Below are 8,330 nucleotides of genomic sequence, written 5' to 3' on the forward strand. Positions count from 1 at the left end.
CTGATATAAATTTTGGATCTCACAACTTTGGTCCTAATATCAGACAGTTCTTATTGAACTGGTGAAAGCCATTTCTTTCTGTGGTGATAAGAATCCACTTGAAAATAGGTTCTACAATCATTGCTGTAATCCTACACGAATATAGTTTGAATATTACAATATTTCAGTGATGTGACAAGGTTAACGGGAGCGTCCTCTATAGCATTGTTATGATTAAAAATGGGATGGATTTTTTTTTGGCAAGCTTTTGTTTCCTAATGCTGATCTTGCTCAGCTTTATTAAGAACAAAACTTTGATATCCCATTCCACATTTGAATGTCCTGTATTTGCATTAAAAATTCCTTGCACCTTTCCAGAAGGAATTTATTGTTCTAGGGGACATTTTTGTTCTACTTGCCAGGTCAATTTCTGATTGTGAAACGACTCCGAAAAATAGGAAATTAACAATAATAAAATACTTTGAATTCATAAATCATCACTCAAAAACAGTTCAATCACTATTCTTGCACAAGAAAAACAGCTGTCATTTGGTGCAAAGTAATGTACTACAATTTATCCATTCTAAACCACTGACATACTGTGCCAAGTTTGCAATGTTCCTTTTAATTTTGACTGTTAATTGTAGTTGCTTAGTATTGATCTTTTTTTTTACAAATTTTTAGTAGATGTGCAAAATTTATATTTTTCAGAAGGGGTAGTTTTAATTTTGTTCCTGTATAAAGCCACTCGTTGCTCTTATAAGACCGTGGTGCACAGATGGTAGCTTCCAGGATATGGATTATGATTAAAGTGTTCACTTTAAGGCACCTTATGCAAGACCAGCAGATTTGAATAGATTTGTTAGTCCAATATAAATAGTGTCAGAAAAATAAATGCATTTGAGATGATAATCAAGACATCTTTTCATTGCAGTACAGAATTATACGTATATCAAAATGTTGCCGATCAAAGGTGTACATTGACAGGGAGAACCCACCTGAAATTAGCTAATGAAAACAGTAGTTTAGGAAATCTTGTAGAAATTAGATTTGTGTACCATGGTTGGAATTGGTGAATTAATCACAGAAAAGGGCATTTTCCTAGAGGAATTAATATTTGGGTGTTCTTAGAAGACCTGCTGCAATTTGGGGGGTTTTCTCGGCAATATCGGATCAAGTAAATTACACCTTAAGCTTAAAGTATCATTGAGTTAGTTGAAAGGGTAAAGAGAATTAAGGAGTACATTGGGACAGTTTGAGAGTCTAAACAATGAAACTATGCCTTTGAGTGGTTCAGTTAGTAACTGAAATTCGGTTTGATCTGAATGCATTATGCCTAATCTATGTTAATTGGGGTTTTTTTAAAGTTCTTTCTGTAATATGTTATCTGGTTGTATTAAATAAGGTTTAACACAAATGCTGATTTTTTCCCTTTATTCGTGCATCTTTGTCTAAAAATTAAAATTTGTTGGCAAAATCAGACTTGAAGACCATATTTATATAGAGCATGTAATAGGAACTTCCAGACTTTGCCAATAAATTATTTTCTAATTGCCATTACTACACAGGGAGTCGGAGTGAACTGACGAAAACCCAACAGAACAGATCTTCCAGTTGTTTTTTTCCAGTTTAATTAGTTTATTGAAGTAGTTGTACAAATAAGAGATGAACATACCAGGTTTTACTTATTTCACATACAAGTCGTAGCTGGCTGCTCTGTCCCTGGTCTGGTCGCAGGTCTGGTAAAAACTGTATATTCTCCCTCCCTGTATTTGACCACTCCCAGTCCCTAATGCCCATATATATATATGTATATGGAATTTGTGGAATTGTGTATATATATATACATCACCCTGTTCATCTAATGACCGCCCCCAAGTGTCCAAAATAATACAGCAAGATATATCAAGACAAAATAATATAACAGTAGCTGGCCTAAACATAAATGGCTCCTACAGAGCATGTAAGCCAAATTATTTCAAAATAGAATATTTGGAAAGCTTTAAAAGAATAGCATTTTGTAGGTCACCTTACAATGGAGGTAAGATGGAGACGGGTAGAAAGTTCAGAAAGAAAAAGTAAATAACAGCAAATAACATTGGTTGATTTTAGTTTTCCAAAATAAACTAGAATAAAAATAATCAATATAGTTTAGATGGGACATGTATCCAGGACTGCTTACTTGATTGATATTATCTTGTTCAATAAAGAAGCAAATCAATTAATTTTAATGGACGCTTAATGGTGGTGCAGTGGTAGAGACCCGGGTTCAATCCTGACTACGGGTGCAGTCTGTACAGGGTTTGTACGTTCTCCCCGTGACCTACGTGGGTTTTCACCGAGAAATTCGGTTTCCTCCCATACTCCAAAGACGTACAGGTTTGTTGGTTAATTGGCTTGGTATGATTGTAAATTGTCCCGAGTGTGTAGGATTGTGTTAATGTGCGGGAATCACTGGTCGGTGTGCACTGAAGGGTCTGTTTCCGCGCTGTATCTCTAAACTAAACTAAACTTGTTGGGAGCTATTGGGGTAACGGTGAAGATTTTTTAATAATGGATAGTCAAAATATCTGGCATTTGGTGGAGAGAGCTCTTGCCCGGTAACAACCCCCTTTTTTTGTTGTTGCAGGGATGACTCCTTGGTCCATTTGTACCCTGGTAGTTTCCCCATACAACCATAGGAGGTACAACACAACTGAAGAGAGGCAACCTTTTCAGTTTTCTCTGGAAAAAGCAGCCAGAGGAAGCTGTAGAAAGGTATTACAATTATGAATTTTAAAAGATTTTTGGACACATGTGTAGATAAAAAGGGTTTAGAGGAATATGGGGCAAATGCAAAGAGGACGAGACCAGAATGCCAAATGGTAGGCATGGGCTAAAGAGCTGCTTCCATGCTACCAAGCTCTATGATTCTATCTCAATGATATGAATACTGAATGGTTCAATTTCAAGGAACCCATGTTCCATTTCCACCAGACCAATCAATTTCTCTTTACATCGCTTACTCCCCACTCATTACTCAGACTCATTATACTCCCCAAACACTGACATCATTGTCCATGATGTGGTTCCACTTGTCCACATCCACTTCCACTTGAACATAGTTTCGTTTGTTGTAGTTTAGAGATGCAGGTGGAAATAGGCCCTTTGTTCCACACTGACCCATACACCAGTTTGGGTCCTACACGCTAGGGACAAATTACAAAAGTCAATAATCTTTGGAATATTGGAGGAAACCCACATGGTCACGGGGAGAAAGTACAAAGGTACATCAGCACCTGTAGTCTATCGAACACAGGTCTCTGGTGCTGGAAGGAAATGGCTCTCCCGCTGCACCACTGGGGCCCACCCAATGTAACCACCTGCATTTCTTCTCTCTCTTCACTTTTCATATCTTTTTCCCCACCAATTTACATCTGTTCATCATCCCAAACATATTTGGTTCCACCCACCATTCCTCTGCCTCACCTTTCCTCTCTTTAATATACATCTGACCCCTACATTATGTATTATTTTCAATTTTTTATAACTTGAACCCAAGTCATCAGCACAACTGCGAAATGCAAGTTGAAAAAAGGTTCATGTGAAATAACAGTAAATAAATTATGGAAGAATTAACTTTATTGCATCAAAATTTTGGGTAGTGATTTGTGAATTCTCTAAGGGTGAATTACTGTAACCTGAAAGACCTCGATGTGGGGGTCACCTGTACAATATTGACAATTTTCCCTTTACACTTTTGCTTTTGATGTAGGGTCTTAACCAGAAACGATAATAATTCCTTTGCTTCTTTAGGTGCTGTCCAGCACCTGCTGAAGATAATTGTGCCCGGCTCCTTATCTATGAGAGGGTGTCGTTGCAGATGGCACTCTGGGAGAAAAGTGAGGGGAAAGGATGTGTCTTGCCTCACTCTGCCTCTCACTGTTTTCTTCCAACTCTCCCTTCTACTTCAGTCTGAAGAATGATCCGACCCGAAATGTCATCTGTCCATCCCCTGCCTGACCTGCGAAGTTACTCCAGAACTTTGTTTTTTGTTCAAGATCCCAGCAGCTGCTTGGGTGTTACCTTAAATCTGCACTGAGCATCAGCTTCTTGATTTCCACCAATGACTGCATGTGTGATGCAGGGAGTGATTACTTGTTATTCTCTGTAATATTGGACATTTTTTATATCTCCACAAATATAAAAGCAAAATCTAGGATTTATTTTACAAAACTACTTGTTTCTTTCCAGGAAAGAAGAGACTCAACCTGAAACGACGCCTGCCCATTCCCTTCACAGATGATGCTATGTTTTAGCTAAGGATAGTTGCGTCCAGCTCATTCTTTTGTGATCTATTGCATCGATACTCCAGATAATTGGTCTCCAATAAATGTAGCCATTCATTTTAGAATTACAAGTAATTACAAGATTGTGAGCATCCATATTGGGTATGAAATAAGTCGTGCATCTTTGTGTCAGACGTACGTTTGCTTTGGTGAGTGACTGCCAATGTCCGGCGACCTAGGAGCTACTTTTTTAGTTTAGAGACACAGCACTGACCAGCGATTCTCCCATGTTAACGATAGGCTACACACTAGTGACATTTTCTACATTTACCAAGCCAAGTTACCTACATACTTGTACGTCTTTGGAGTGTAGGAGGAAATCTTGGAGAAAACCCACGCAGGTTAGGTACAAACTCCGTACAGACCGCACCCATAGTCGGGATCGAACTCTAGTCTCCGGCACTGCATTCGCTGTAAAGCAGCAACTCTACCACTGCGTCACCGTGCCGCATGATGCAGGCTCGGCGATTATTTCGCTGAACATCTCCGCTCAGTCCGCCTAGGCCTACGCGATCTTCCCGGTCCCCAAACACTTTAACTCTCCCTCCCATTCCTATACTGACCTTTATGTCCTGGGCCTCCCCCGCTGTGACATTGGGGCTCAATGCAAATTGGAGGAACAGCACCGTATGAACACTGAAAGGTAACCCTTACATTCCCTCTCTCCACCCCCCCCCCCCCCCCCCCATGTTTCACTGACTAGTTTCACAGTCCTGATTGTATAGGGGAATTGCACGGTAGGTCATAAGGTCAAAGGGTGTGATGCACGAGTCGCTCAAACTTGGAGTACAAGGCAGCTTCCGGCATACACTCGTCGTAACACACGCAACACGTACGTCCCGCTGAGTTACTCCAGCATTTTGTCAACCTTCGATTTAAACCAGCATCTGCACTTCCCTACACATTTTGTCTGTTCCACTGCAAAATCTCCTCAAGGTATGCCTACTTTGAAGAAGTTCTCTCTCCGACGAGAGTTCTGCAACATCCTCTCTCACTGCTCCCCCTCTGTGATGCCGCAATATTATTTTGCCAAGCCATACCCTTGGCCATCCTTTTCGCCTTAACCATCCAGCAATATTAGCAAATTTGCAGATGATACAAAGCTGGGTGGTAGTGTGAGCTGTGAGGAAGATGCTATGAGGTTGCAGGGTGACCTGGACAGGTGTGAGTGGGCGGATGCATGGCAGATACAGTTTAATGTTGATAAGTGTGAGGTTATCCACTTTGGTGGTAAGAATAAGAAGGCAGATTATTATCTGAATGGTGTCAAGTTAGGAAAGGGGGATGTCCAACGAGATCTGGATGTCCTAGTGCATCAGTCACTGAAAGGAAGCTTGCAGGTACAGCAGGCAGTGAAGAAAGCCAATGGAATGTTGGCCTTCATAACAAGAGTTGAGTATAGGAGCAAAGAGGTCCTTCTGCAGTTGTACAGGGCCCTAGTGAGACCGCACCTGGAGTACTGTGTGCAGTTTTGGTCTCCAAATTTGAGGAAGGATATTCTTGCTATTGATGGCGTGCAGCGTAGGTGTAATGGCAGTTTCTATACCATCTCAAAGTAGACATTACTACTCGGGGATGAAATGTAGTTATAGCTTACGCACACGTCGCACCCTGATATGACAAAACAAATCTTCAAACGTCCTTTCTTAATTAATTGGTTTTATTAAAGTGGCACAAATCAACGAGTAATTCATCACTTTCCGTACTTTATCAACTGCTTCAAACAATATCTTAGAAATCTTGCAGTTATTACCGTGTGGTTCTTACAAATATAGCTGATATAAGCGTATGGTACGAGCGCGTGTGGCTAAGAACTGTATGCTCACCATCCTCTGAGTCTAAACTGACCCACAACCTCTATCGACATGCTAGCCTCCTCCCATCTAGACACTCCCCATTACGTATTAAGTCACACCCATAAGCATACAAAAAATACATAAACTAGAAATATTAAAACATAGCCATTATACAATGACAATAACTGAATTAAGCTTAAATGGCTCCTACAGTAGGTTTACTAGGTTAATTCCCGGAATGGCGGAACTGTCATATGTTGAAAGACTGGAGCGACTAGGCTTGTATACACTGGAATTTAGAAGGATGAGAGGGGATCTTATCGAAACATATAAGATTATTAAGGGGTTGGACACGTTAGAGGCAGGAAACATGTTCCCAATGTTGGGGCAGTCCAGAACCAGGGGCCACAGTTTAAGAATAAGGGGTAGGCCATTTAGAACGGAGATGAGGAAAAACGTTTTCAGTCGGAGAGTTGTAAATCTGTGGAATTCACTGCCTCAGAAGGCAGTGGAGGCCAATTCTCTGAATGCATTCAAGAGAGAGCTAGATAGAGCTCTTAAGGATAGCGGAGTCAGGGGGGTATGGGGAGAAGGCAGGAACAGGGTACTGATTAAGAATGATCAGCCATGATCACATTGAATGGTGGTGCTGGCTCGATGGGCCGAATGGCCTACTCCTGCACCTATTGTCAGCCTGACTACACTCCCTGTCTCCATTGCTTTCCAATTCCTGCATTTAAGTGGGATGATTTAAATCCCTCCACCACTGGTATCCACAACAAAGGCTTTGCAGGAGTATGTTTTGAAATGTAACCAGAGCCACTCCTATATACCAAAGCAAGAAAAAGGAACTAAGATACAAGTAAGCTATTTTTCATTAAGCCCTAAGGAAAGACACAAAGTGCTGGAGTAACTCAACAGGTCAGGCAGCAACCCGGGAGAACATAGTCAGGTGATGTTTTGAGCCGGGATCCTTCTTCAGATCAGTCTGAAGGGTTCCAACCCGAAACGACGCCTAAATAGGAGGGGGGGGGGGGGGGGGAGGGGTGTCAAATGGGATAGTCAAGGATGGAGTTAAAGTGAAAGAGAGTAAAGGGATAGTTAATGACCCCAGAATTAACGGGAAAGAAAGCTCACAAAGGGATAGGAGAGTATGGCCAAGTGTAATAGGAATCGATGTGAAATGTGAGATGAGTAAGAAATTAAAAGTGTTGTATATGAATTCGTGAAGTATAGGAAGTAAAGTAGATGAACTTGAGGCTCAGTTAGAGATTGGAAGATATGACATTGTGGTGATTACAGAGACGTGGCTGCAGGAGAATCGGGCCTGGGAACTTAATATTCAGGGTTATACATCCTATGGAAAGGACAAGCAGGTGGGCAGAGGAGGTGGGGTAGCTCTGTTGGTGAGGGACGAAATTCAGTCCCTTGCGAGGGGTGACATAGGGACTGATGAGGTAGAGTCACTGTGTAGAGAGTTGAGGAATTGTAAAGGTAAGAGGACACTAATTGCAGTTGTCTACAGACCCCCAAATAGTAGCCTGGATGTAGGGTGTAAGTTGCAGCAGGAGTTAAAGCAGGCATGTAACAAAAGTAATGCCACTGTGGTGATGGGGGATTTCAATATGCAGGTAGACTGGGAAAATCATGATGGTTCTGGGCCCCAAGAAAGACTGTTTGTAGAGTGCCTCCGAGATGGATTCTTAGAGCAGCTTGTGCTGGAGCCTACCAGAGAAAGGGCAATTCTGGATTTCGTGTTGTCCAATGAACCAGATTTGATGAGAACTCGAGGTAAAGGAGCCGCTTGGAGGTAGTGATCATAATATGATTAGTTTTAATCGACAATTTGAGAGGGAGAAGGTTAAATCGGAAGTGTCAGCCAATTATTATAGGTAACAAGGAAATGGCAGAAGAGTTGAACAGGTACTTTGGATCTGTCTTCACTAAGGAAGACACAAACAATCTCCTCAGGAACAGCTTCATCCCCAGGGCCATAGCTGCTATGAACAGGTCCTGCTGAGCCAGATGGTCACGTCGCACAGTGAACCGGCACAGATCTACTTGCACTTTATTCTGTTTTAAAACTCTTCTAATTTGTTTCATTGGGTTGTTTAAATTAATACTGACTAACTAATTAATTTATTGCATCGTATGGGAGGCGCATTCCCAATCTCGTTATACCCGTGTACAATGCCAATAAAGATATATTGTATTGTGTTGGATCTAG

Source organism: Rhinoraja longicauda, chromosome 15 (genome assembly GCF_053455715.1).
Source record: "Rhinoraja longicauda isolate Sanriku21f chromosome 15, sRhiLon1.1, whole genome shotgun sequence".
In the NCBI taxonomy this organism is placed as follows: domain Eukaryota; kingdom Metazoa; phylum Chordata; class Chondrichthyes; order Rajiformes; family Arhynchobatidae; genus Rhinoraja; species Rhinoraja longicauda.